The following is a 12276-nucleotide window of genomic DNA, read 5'->3' as shown; positions in this document are numbered from 1 at the left end:
CTGTCGGCGCCAGCACAGAAGTGTACCGTGACGTCACGGTCGGCTGGCCAACCTTGACTACCACAATACTGATGACATCAGCGTCGCCGGCACGCACTAGTTGTTCCTGATAACTAGTTTTGGTGACGTCGCAATAACTGGAGTACACCTCGACGTCACTCGAGTATGTAGAAATCCGGAACGATTCCTCGGAGAACATAAAAATATGTTGAACTCAACGCCTGTAATTGGAACTTGCTTGAAGGCATCTCCTTACGGTCATGAAAAGAACTATTCTTTGTCTGCAACAAAAATTTTGTGTCAACCTATTTAGGTCTGCTATTTAAGACGCTGCTAAGAGCGGCGGCCGTTCACTTCGCCACGGTCAGCGGGCTCGATCAGTTTGCTCGAAGCGCCGTTGAGAGCGCTGCAATTTGGTAGCGCATGAGCGTAGTCACGTGGTATTTTTTCATATTTCGCGGGCTTTTAGATGCCGGAAAAAAGGACCCCGTACGAGATACGATGCTAGAATAAACTGGATCGGTTGTTTATAAACCTGCTCTACAACCTTACGTAACGGTCTTGGCACTAAAATGAATGTTTGAGAATTTACACAATTCATTTAGTTAATTATCTAATTAAGCGCAATAAAAAGAGATTATGAGGAGCGCCACATGATGGCGAACAATGTATCATTGGTTTCAGCGGGCTGCGGTTTACCGCTATTTTTAAATCCCTGGTTCAAGTTACGCGAAACACCCTGTAGAATCCAGGACACACACAACCGCTCAGCGATGGATGGTCCCGTTCTACAAATAAAAAAGAACAGTAAAATTGTTGGATAAAACGCAAATAATAAACTAGCCATATACAAGGGAATCATATTGCAGATATTTATAGGGCAAAAAAGCACTGCTGCCTCTTTGGAGGTATCAGGCCACAATCTCACAGCCGGGTTTTCCCTTGCTCTGTCGCGTTCGTCGCGCCCGCAGCAGACGGAGAGGGCTGTTTTGAAGCGAAAAGATTCACTATACTCCGTTTCATACATAGCAGTCAACGCAGCCAAGGCTGCGGCGCCTGTTCGCGCTCCTCGTCCGCATCGTAATGTAGTGCGTCAAAAGTAAAAATCGTAATGAACTCAAAATTAAAGTAAATCTTGGTTGATATTGCAGTACAATGATAACGGTGTTTTATTTTGCAAAAAGATTGTTTTTTCTTTTATGTTCGACAAAACTGAGTGCCTTAGTTTGTTTTTTTTTTAGTCCCTCCTGTATCAGGTTTTCGCAGCTAGGCCGGCCGCGCAGGCCGGCCGGTCATGTCGTCTGCTTGAGTGGTTCACCGGAAGCATTTCCTTCCTCCGAGACCTGGTGCGCTGTTCTCTTTTCTGTAAAAATCACCGACCGTACAACCGCTGTAGGCCACTCACATGATACGCGTAGCAACTGTTATATATACCATTCCATAACCTACAGCACCAGTTTCTACACTCTTGTGAGTTGTGGCAGCAGTGAAAAAACAACGATAGTAGATTACGATCGATAAAAAGGACAACTTTAGTTACCAAGATTAAAAACATGAGAGCGGATGTCCACAATTAAATGCCAGCCACAACGTTCACTCACGCTGCGCTTACATCTCATTGGTGTGTAAGAAGCCCGAATTTTTACTCGTTTATATCGTTACCGCGAGAGGACGATGACGAGCTACTGTGTGGAGAACGAACAGCGAGCTTCGTCAACCTCTTTGTGCGCCCTATTCAGGAACCAGGCAACCTCGTCGTCGGCTTCTCACAATAACAATGTCAACTGCAGCGGCAAGTGCGCTAATATAAGACACCACTTGTTGCGTTCGATGACCTGCGCAGCGGAATCTTTGCTCACGGCCCAAATACACAGCTTTCAACAATCCCCATCTAACCGCACTCGCTCACACCCATAACACACCGAATCCGACATGTAATACAAAACATTACTACGAACGGAAGTACTTCAATTTTCTTTGTGCCAACAGCTCAAAAGTGGAGACTTTCCGAATCAGACGCCGCTCACTTTAAAGCCGCTGAGTACGCCGATCAATGCCGGGTTGCCGCTAGCCGAGGCGCTGCTCGGAATAATCGACGGCGCACTGAATTCTATGACCACTGTGGGTTTCTAAGTGGACACAGGCCACCACCCACCGCGGGTTCGAGCTTCGCGCGAGCCAAGGGCCCCGATCAGCCGTCACCACACACACACTGGGACACCGATGCGGCGCACTCAACCTCCGCTGGGAGGAGAGCGATTCGCCGCAAAGAAATAGGCCTCCAAGTTCACAAAGGAGACGTTTATTCACGTCGTCCTCTAGCAGATACACACACACACAATAGTCACCCCGTCCCGGGGGCGCGCGAGGAGCAAGGCTCCGCTGCGCGCACGAAGCGACTCCAGTAATGCGCGCCGCTAGCACGCCGCTGAAGGAGAATGTCCCCGCGGCAGTGCTGTGATCTCTCTCTGGGCCCCGCTCGGACGGTCGCGGGGTGCGCGGCCGCCAAAACGGGTCCCGGATTCCCGCCAAAAGGCGCCAATGGCAAAGGCCCTTGGGGAGCCGGGGCGGAGCTGTGGCTAAATGACAGTGATTAGTCACCCAGCCGCCTCTCCACCGCCTGAGGCGGGAGCAAGAGAAAGAGGAGAAACAACGCGGGAGGCCGGCAGAGCCGCGCAAAGGCGACGGCGGAAAGCCAGGTTTCCCACACCACACAATTAATGATTCATTGTGTGCCGCATGCAAAAGAGTCACTGAACGCCCGAGAACAGCACTTCGCAATCACGTCCGTCGCCAATACACTACACTGCTTTTTCCCTTCGAAACAAGTAAGCAGCGCAAGTAAATAGCGCAGCGTTTTTCAAAGTAGGCATTAGAGTTTGACAGTTTCAACTTTCTACCTAGTGATAATTATAAGAAAGATAAAAATAAATGAAAAAACAAGCCGGGAGTCGAACCTAGGCCCTTTGTAAAATGAACACACAGGCGGGCGCTTCGTACTGGAGCACTGTCGTATACGTTTTGCCAGTGCAGCGCGCGCCGTCTGCACTTTCCTCTTCGTTTTGTACAAGTGCAGGCCTAGTTCTCGACGAGTTCTCGACTGCGCTGCACTCACTTCGGAGCCAGTGCCAGCCAGTTCACGATGCCGGGTGGCCTGCACATTTTGTGAACTTGCCTATTCGTTTTGACGGCGACAGCGCGGCGCTAGTGTTGTGAACTGCCGCGGAACCGGCCTTGCGCGCTCGTTGCACGGTGGCGGAACTTTAGCAAAACTAGTGCAGCCAGTGCAGCCAAATCGAAGAGACCAGCTGCCGCGACTCTGCAATAACCGCGTGACGTCACAGGAGAGGCGCATGCCGCCGCGGCTCTGCCTGTTGACCTTTGGCTGCTGCCGCGCGCTTCGGCGCATGCGCGGCTGGGGTCGGAGCTGCTGTGAGCGCTATGAGAGGAGCGCAGGCGGCCATGGAAGACGATGCTGAAGTGGTGGCGTGGAAATTGGCCGAGAAGCAGCGAATAAATGCGAGACGTAGGGCTCAACAAGCTGCTGAAACGCCTGAAGAGCGGGAGGCTCGCCTTGCACTGTAGCCTTGCTACACGGCGACAAAGAGATGCTGAGCGTCGTGGTACTGTGGAAACAGAATAAAGTTGATTTATGTGATGTATGGCTGAACCCAATGTTTCACCGTGAGGATAAGCCATGGAATATCTACAAGTACAACCGTGTAACAGCAAGATAAGCCACAACTACGCCTAGGAAACCATAAGCTAAGCCATGGCATCGCCGAAGCTTTTCGCTTCTGATATCCGGGCTTAACAGAGCTAAGCCCCAGCCAATTTTTTTTGGACCGGTTTCTGCCCGAAATCGGGCGGATGGTGCCGTTAGGTCCTGCTCTACGTTTCCGTCGAGCGGCGGCGACGGAGCCCCGCCCCACGGAGAGCGCGCTAGTCACAGCACGAGCTCGCTTCACGTGACCCGCGGCTTGCATGCTGCGACCAAGAGATGGCGCTGGCGAGCGTCGCGGCTTCGGCGGCGATGCGCGGGTGCGCGGGCGGGAGCACGAAAAAAAAAAGCTTTTTTTTTATCCGTCGGTAGATGCGCACGTACTGCACCCCGAAAAGCGCCCGCTGCAAAGGAACAGAGAGCAGATCACGGTTTTATTACATTTGGCAATGTACGAGGTGTTCCAGCTAAACAAGTCTCCGACTAGATTTTGTGTTTGTATATTAGAAAGGAAAACATTAGAAGAAAAGTGCAGCCAATCAGCCAAGCAGGTCACTTAGTATGAAGACAAATTTCACAAGTTCCAGGGAAACTTTCCTATATTGGTAACAAAGTTCGTTATCTCTCTAGATATCTTCAATTTCGCTTACTGACCAGAATAATTTGAGTGCATTGCGCATTTCTGTACCGCTTTAATACTAGCTTGCCATATTCGTATCCATTAGCTTTAGCGCAGTACGCGTGGTGTTTTGCAGCAAACAGTAGAGATGCGCATAGTTATTGAAACTAGCGCCAAACTTTCGCAAGAGCTCGCGAGATCACGATTTTTCTACGGTAAGAGACAAACAAACCAAAGCCGAGGAGACGACAGACGACTTTCAGCAGACCGTTTTTCGGAGCCCGCTTCGGAGAGGGAAAAAAAAGGCCCCGACGTAGAGTCACGTGGGAGCAGCGAGCGCCCATCCAAACTGGTTAGCCGCTGTCCGCCGCTTCTTTCGATTCGAACACGATTCTGTTCTGTTGCAGCCGCGGTTTCTGGCTCCGTCGCCGCCGCGCCGTAGAGGAGGCCGGCTGTGAGAATGGTGTTTCACAATTCTCCGCTCTTCGACAGCAAGCGGAGAAATGCGCAAAATTATTACGATGGCACGCATGTAATACAATTGGTTTGGATTTTGAGGAAAGGAAATGCCGCAGTATCTGTCCCACATATCTCGGTGGACACCTGATTCTAAGGGAAGGGAGGAAGGTGGGAGTGAAAGAGGTGCCCTAGTGGAGGGCTCTGGAATAATTTCGACCACCTGGGGATATTTGATGTGCACTGACATCGCACAGCACACGGGCGCCTTTCGTGTTTCATCTCCATCAGCCGCTGCGGCCGGATTCGAACCCAGGAACTCCAGCAGCCGAGCGCCTTAACCATGCACTGAGCCACCGCGGCGGGTGTAATTCAAAAACAATGCACGCTTTAAGTAATACCGGGATGAACCGAACTCGCAAACTATCGCGTCTTTTATTTGTGAAAAGTGGCACGGCATATGCATATATGCGTAATAATTGAATATACATCGCAATCGCCGTTTGCGTAGAACTAACCAGACTATAATTATTCACTGAAGCTGGCGTAACAAGTTGAAAAGTGTGTGTCGCATACGGGTGGTGTTCACGTTTATTTATAACGGAAACTACAATGTCGCCACGGTTACACATTGTGTTGAAAATGAAAAAATTATTTCGCGCAAAAAAAGGCAATGTAGAGTTTTGTGAGACCATGTAACAACTGACACACCACGCTGTACTGTAAGCACATACACTGCACCATTATTTTCTTCTCCTTAGCCTCAAATGATTTTTCTTTCCGTTGCGAGCTCTTGTCCCGGTTCAGTGATTTCGCTACAAATCGAAGCCGTAAAATTACATAAAACTTTATGACTTGAAATGGGAGCCTTTTTTTTATGCGCCTCGCAGCCCATCCTCGGAAGTTCGACACTTTCGAGAAAAGTTGCGAAATCTGAAGTGCTAGACGCGCTCAATTTTCTGGAGCTAAAAAAGAAACTGAATGAATCCTACAGAGTACTAACTAGTTGAGAAAGGCGCCCAGAACGGTGCACCCGAGTTAAATTTCTCGGTGTATTGGGACCTACGATCCATCCTGGCAGGAGCTCCAACTCTAAACACTGATGTTGCTTTCATGCGGCGTATCGATGGGTCACAGTGAAAAAAGAAAGGGCACACATCCTTCAACAACAGTGCTCACCATCAGATTATATTTGTTACAAGCTGTAGCATACAACTTCATACAACGCGCCTGCAAACAAGCGCACACCTCACGCAACCCACTTCGCCGCGCTGCGCAGCCGACGCAGCGGCGCCTCCGCCATCGCAGCAACGGCGCAAAGCATCCCAACGCTCCCATGCATTCACGGCGCGTGCCGCAGAGCGGGGATGCCCATGAGCGGCGCCCGAACTGGGGAGCGTGAGTGCCGCCATCTCTTGGCTCCTACCGAAGTTACATTCCAGCGGCGGCAGCGGTGCCTCACGTGCTCCAGAAGCAGGGACGACAACCGGTTTGTCATCAAAAGAAGGCTGCGCTGCAGCGCCTTCCCGCGCACTCCTCGACGCCGGTGTGGACCCCACTTTTGCGCCGCACATAGGGTCGTCAGCCGCTCCGAAGCGAGGCAGCGCATGCGCAGAACGTTATTCGTTCGAAAACCGGCTGGGAGAGGAGGCGAGTGGCGAAGGGGGTAGAAGGGAGGAGAGGCGTGGGAGGCGCGCGCGGTGCATTCTGGGTGGACGGAGTGGCGGCAATGGTTCCGGTGCCACGCGAGGTGAGCGGAACATTCCTCCAGCACTTTTTTTCGTGTGTTGTCTGTTTTGTGCTTTTTCGCCGCCATACGCGAGCGTAACGCTCAGTCGCTACGGCAGTTCGCTTTGACTCATGCTTGTCCCTTCTTTACCGTACCCGCTGTGATGGCGACTTACCGCGCCTCGGGGTGGTCTCCGACGTGGCGTGCGCGCGGCACGGCGGCGTCACGTCGGTAAAACGCTACCGTAGTCACATCCGGTCGCTGGGGGATCGAATAATTTCACAGTAGTAGCCTGCACTGGATGGCTAATTACTATGTGGAGTAGGCATCGCGCTTAAGAAAATGATCCAAAGAGTCCTAGGAGCGGTCAGGCTTCAGCGGGGACGGGCGAATGGCTCGACAGTGATAGTGCCGTCACGTGCGAGTTATAGGCGCTCCATAGGCGCCCCAGCAGCAGCGGCTTGCGGCAGGGAGCGGTGACGCCGCGCCGTCGGGATGACGGCGGGGCGGCGCGGTCGCGCGGCGGCCCACGGGAAGGCGAGAAAGAAAGGCCGACGCTGCCGTTGGCGTCGGACGTTTTGCGCATGTCCTTCGTCGTGCGCCGCGTATGTGCGCCGAGTCGGAGTAAGTCGGAGTGGTCGGACTGGCGCGCCGTTGCCAACGTCAGGCAACGCCACGCCAGGTGCAAATTCTGCGTTGCGAACTCGACGTTGACAATGCCGCGTTTCTGGACCAACTTGACCGACCACCACCGGCGCCCGCCCGCACGCCGATAGCTTCGCAGTATATCCGCGCGTACTATCATTACTATCCTACTACTATCTGCCACTACTGGCTCCTAGCACTTTGAGCGCCATTACAAGAATAACCCCATATGCATAACCGTCTTTCTAACAACTTTTTTTTTTGCATTTTAGGCGCGTAGCTTGTGCAGTTGGGCGTGAAAACGATTCGGCTGTCCCATGAGCACAGCCGCGGCGCTGCGATTCAACGCCGGCGGACGCCATGATTCAGGCTCAAATAGCTGAAGCACTGTCCCGCAAGCATGTTTTCTTCCGGTGTCGCACTGCCGCTTGGAATCCGGGTGCATCGGGGATTGGGCCGGCAGTATAGTCGGGCGCGACAGCCGCACGAAACTACGTCTTAAATTATTGCCACTTCTATTGGGCAGCTGCTCTTGTTAGCACTGCTCGAGCCTGTCATGTATGTGTTTTCCCGAAATGCATTGTACTTCCTTAGCCGCACGCTTCTATGCTGCCCCGTGTGCTAGGGGGTCAGGGCTCGTCAAGCTGTTTCTCACAGCATTTAACAGCCGTAATCGTAAATTTTTTTGGTTCCTAATAAAATTTCAGTTGATTTGATGTGACTAAATTATGACGTCGCAAAATCAGTGACGTCATCAATCACCAATTTTATATAATAATGACGTCACCAATAAATAACCAATTGGGTTGCTATATCGATTTACTATGGGGGCCGCCATCTTGAATTCCTCGGACTTTCACGCCGAAGAAAGGTGGTAGCAGACCCTAAGAAATCGAGAAACGTGGTGTATAGCTAACGCTCTTAAAAGAGAAAAGACCTCTCCCGTTCCAGATCAGTTAGCCCTTTCCTGATCTGGCTTCAAGCACCCATCCCGATGAAATTTATAATCTAGCCATATTTTTTTGCTGCCCGTGCTGTGCGTATACCTTCCATACTCGTCTACATTCAGGAGCATGTATCGCGTCATTCAGATATCAGCAGTGTCCTCGGCCTTCCCTTGATGCTTGTCTCGCAGGGCTCCGACGCGCCGGCGCTACAGCGATACCCAAACGGAATCAAGACCAGGATAAACATTGAAGCGTGACTCTGCATGCGGAAAGAGACCTGCTGGAAGAGGTCGCGGTGTCCGGGGCCCAACACCACTTGCACTGGAAAAGATGGGCGGGGCCCTCAGCCGGTACGCTGGTCTAAGCGTCGACCACCGCCAGGCATGCACGAGCCACGAAGGCCACCTGTGCCAAATCTTCGGCCGCTTGAAAGCTTGGAACAGCTTCCTCTGGATGATCGGGCTGGAACTGCAGGAGAAGTCTGCCTCGGAGCTCTCCCTGGTGACGGCAAGCGACGGCACGCGCCTCACGCAGATGACCACAGAGAACGAGAAGGTGTTGGTGAGGATGTATCTGTACCATTTGTTAGCCGACCACCATTGCGTTGTCGAAGCGACCATCAACGACGCAATCCTCGCCGATCATCAAGACACCATTTGCCACGCAATTCGCGACAGCAGAGGGTTGAAGAGGATCACGCTCGCGTTGAAATCCCCCAGGGTACTCTTCTCATGGCGACACCTCGCCGAGGCCATAGCTTCAGTAACGCGCCTGGAATCGCTCTCCTTGCGCGGGAACATACAAGGCGCTCTGGTCGCCAGTCTCGCACCTATGCTAGCAGGAACTGCTTCGTTGGGAGTCTTCTGTGCTACCGATATTTCTGTGGAAAATCCGCCCGTCAACGTCTTCATGGATGGTCTGTTCAAAAACACGAGCATCAAGCACCTGTCACTAACGACAAAAGTTCTTGGCCGGGGCAGCTGGCGCTCTGGCTCAGGCAACCTGGATGTCGGCCTTGCTGCATACCTACGGGCCAATACGACGCTGACGTCATTGAAGATAACTGCTCCACAAAGTGGCCCGGAGATCGACGTCAGAACACTCTGCCTGGCCCTATCGGAGAACACGGTGCTGGCTAGGCTTGATGTAGAACTGTACAGGCTCAGGTCGGACTATGCCACGCCGATTAAGTGCCTTCTAAACAGCAGCAAGTCGCTGAAGTACTTCAGCCTCGCCTACCACTTTATCGATCGCAGCGGTGCTGTCACCAACGAACTTCGAGATCCTGTGGACGTTCTGTCTCCTATGCAGTACTGCCCACAGTGCCGCAAAGCCCACTCAGAAGTTACCGATCGTGTGCGACCATGGATAATCGCACTGCTAACCGGCGGTACGGCCCTCCAGCAACTGACATTCTCAATGTGGGGCTTTTGTCTCTTGGAATGCAAAGGATTTCTGCAAGCAATGGCCAGAAACAAGACTCTGCACCAGCTCACCATTAATGATCTGCATCGTAACACCTTGCCGATATGCAGCGCTCTCAGTGGAAGTGACGTGCAGAAAAGGGTTGTGGTCAACGGCAAGAGCACCGTAATCTACCCAGAAGACACCCCGTCCAGGAGGGGCCACTTTCAGCCGGTGCCTTTCAGCATCCTCCAAGCCGCCGTTATACAAGTGACCACGACCAGTAACCTCACGGAAATCCATCTGCAAGTTTTCTCGATTCTGTGCGCCAGCGGTGAAACGGATCCAGCATCAACGGACATCGTTCAGCTGATAGAACGGGCGCGTTAGATCAAGGTCCTGACACTGAGTATTCAGCGCGAGTGCTGCAACAACTGCTGGAATCTATGCGCACCCGCTATATGCGACGCAGTGTGCAGCAATTCAACCATCAGGAGCCTGAGCGTCCATTTCGCGAGGCGAGGTCGCTTTGACATGGCACCGTTGGCCAGCCCTCTGCACCGAAGCCGCACCCTGCGCGCGTTCTCATTGCAACCAGAGGGCAGCAACGGTTTCACAAAGTTCGTCTTGGAGCTCTTGAAGCCCGAGTTTGAAAACAACTACTCCCTGCACAGCCTGAACTTTTCTTACGAGGGCGGCGAGATGATGAACGAGCGTCTGGCCATACAAGACCTTGTGCACAGGAACTGGGCCTTGCCAAAGCGCGCTGCTGCCTATGTCACCGGCAACAGGGCCAGGTACGCAGCTGAGGCCTTTGAGAAGGTCTCCGAGTCCCCCGCACTGATCGAGGAGCTTCAATCGGTGGCATTCATCGAGGAAGCTCGAGCAAACCGACTGGTTGCTGAGAGCGCCCTCCGACTGGCGAACTTCAGCGAGTTCATGCGCCTCGCAGGCGTTGTGTTCGATTCGGTGGAGTGCAATCCCAGGGAGGACGGGAAAAAGCAGCTGGCTGACTTGCCCGAACTCTGCCTCCGTCACATACGGCAGTTTTTGCGTCTGAGCGACGTTCTCGAATCCCCGCAGTAAGCACACGGCAGACTAGTCACCATCCAATCAGAACTACCAGTTTTAATTTTTTTTTTGTTTTTTTAAAGAATCCTTTTTTTTTCAGTGGATAGAGAGGGTCATATTGTCAAAACGTGAAGATACGTGGGGGTAAATAAGGGTTTGACTTAATTTGAGGGCAACCCAACGAAAAGAACAACAATCGGGGAAACAAGAGATAGCAACAGGGCAGAGTTGGCCAGGGAACAAATGGAAGTTAATCATAGGCAAAATCAAGAAGAAACGGGATGATGATCCGAATGAAAGTTAACTCTTGGTCGTTAAACAGACCGATCGCTGAGCAGAACACGTGAAGCGTGTGTGGTGGGAATCAGCTTATGGTGCCTCGTATTTTGAGGATTGTGCACTGCAGTATCGAAGAAACAAGCATTTATAATTTTAATTTCTTTGAATATCGCATAGAGTATTCAGCATACATCACTTCTAACAAATCCTTTCGGAATCAAGCACATTATACAGGAAGCTTTCCACTGCGCTGAAAAAAACTCGGTGCTTAAAATTCACTACTCTGTCCCCTTAAGGGTCAAGGACTGAAGCCCAAGGGAAGGCAAGCGTAGCAGGGAGCGGGAGGAAGAGCATTGGGTGAGGGGGACATATCGAAAAAGGAATATGCGGAAGTAAAAAACCGTAATGGCGGTACAACGGACGCAGCACAAGGCAATATGGTGCCCGCAGCTGGCACAAAACCGTCCGAACTGAGGATGAATGGAAGAAGCCCTTGCCATACCGTGGACGCACCTTGGCTACATGGCCATGATGATAAAGAGGAACCGGTGATTTATCTCCCATCTGTGATAGAGAGAGTAGACAGAATTAATTTTATTTCAACTTAAAGTCATAACCTTCCCAAGAGCTCGAGGGGATGGCCGAGGAAACAGGCGGCACGCCGACTAAGTTTAGCATTCGCCTTATCAGAAGTGGGGAGGGCAAAGTGGTTCGCCGCAGGTGGCACGGTGCAGCGCTCGTTTGGGTGAACGTATATATGTTAAAAGAGTACAGACACCTAATATTGGTGACATGTTTTCCTCTCTACCATGGAGATGCGGAAGACACTACTATGCATGAATAACCTTGTGGTATTCGACTGCGACCGCTAATTTATAATTGGATCTTTCTGTCATGCTGTTTCGGTTTCAACAGCCGAACAATGCTTGTGACGTCAAAGAGGATACAAATCACGTGAGGCGTAGAAAAACTGCGATATAAGTGCTGCTTCATCGTTTTATTAATTCACTACACTGCTGAAGCCAGCCTTCTTCAAGAGCTGGAATGAGAAGCATCGATTATATTCCAGTTTTTTATGCCTCAAGTGACTGTATGGTGTCCTCTTTTACAGCCATTGTTGGGCTGTCGAAATCGAAACAGCACGATAACGAAATTCGATTATAAATTATTTTGCGCTCGTAAGAGGATACCACGTGGTAATCCGTTTATCATATTGCCTTGCGTCACATTACAAAGAAGAAGTTGGGTGTGGATACTCCGTTAAAGTTACTGCATAATTATTTAGTGACTAATATATGTGGGCTGGGAACGCCATGCACCGGCACGAGGATGCCAAATGGGGCCAAACTCACCTTGGGCACGAATGATGATTTCTTACGGTGGTGCTAGCATTTTGGACGGTATG

The 12276-nt window shown here is 51.5% G+C and overlaps 1 pseudogene; it reads left to right on the top strand.

The window, feature by feature from the left end:
• The first annotated feature begins 6525 nt into the window (after positions 1-6525).
• LOC149330914 (uncharacterized) lies at positions 6526-10607 on the top strand (annotated as a pseudogene).
• The last annotated feature ends 1669 nt before the right edge of the window (positions 10608-12276 follow it).

This window comes from Amblyomma mixtum, chromosome 9 (assembly GCF_055824585.1).
Source record: "Amblyomma mixtum isolate Tamu chromosome 9, ASM5582458v1, whole genome shotgun sequence".
Classification (NCBI taxonomy): domain Eukaryota; kingdom Metazoa; phylum Arthropoda; class Arachnida; order Ixodida; family Ixodidae; genus Amblyomma; species Amblyomma mixtum.
The sequence above is the reverse complement of the archived record's forward strand: the minus strand, read 5'-3'. Positions and strand labels throughout refer to the sequence as shown.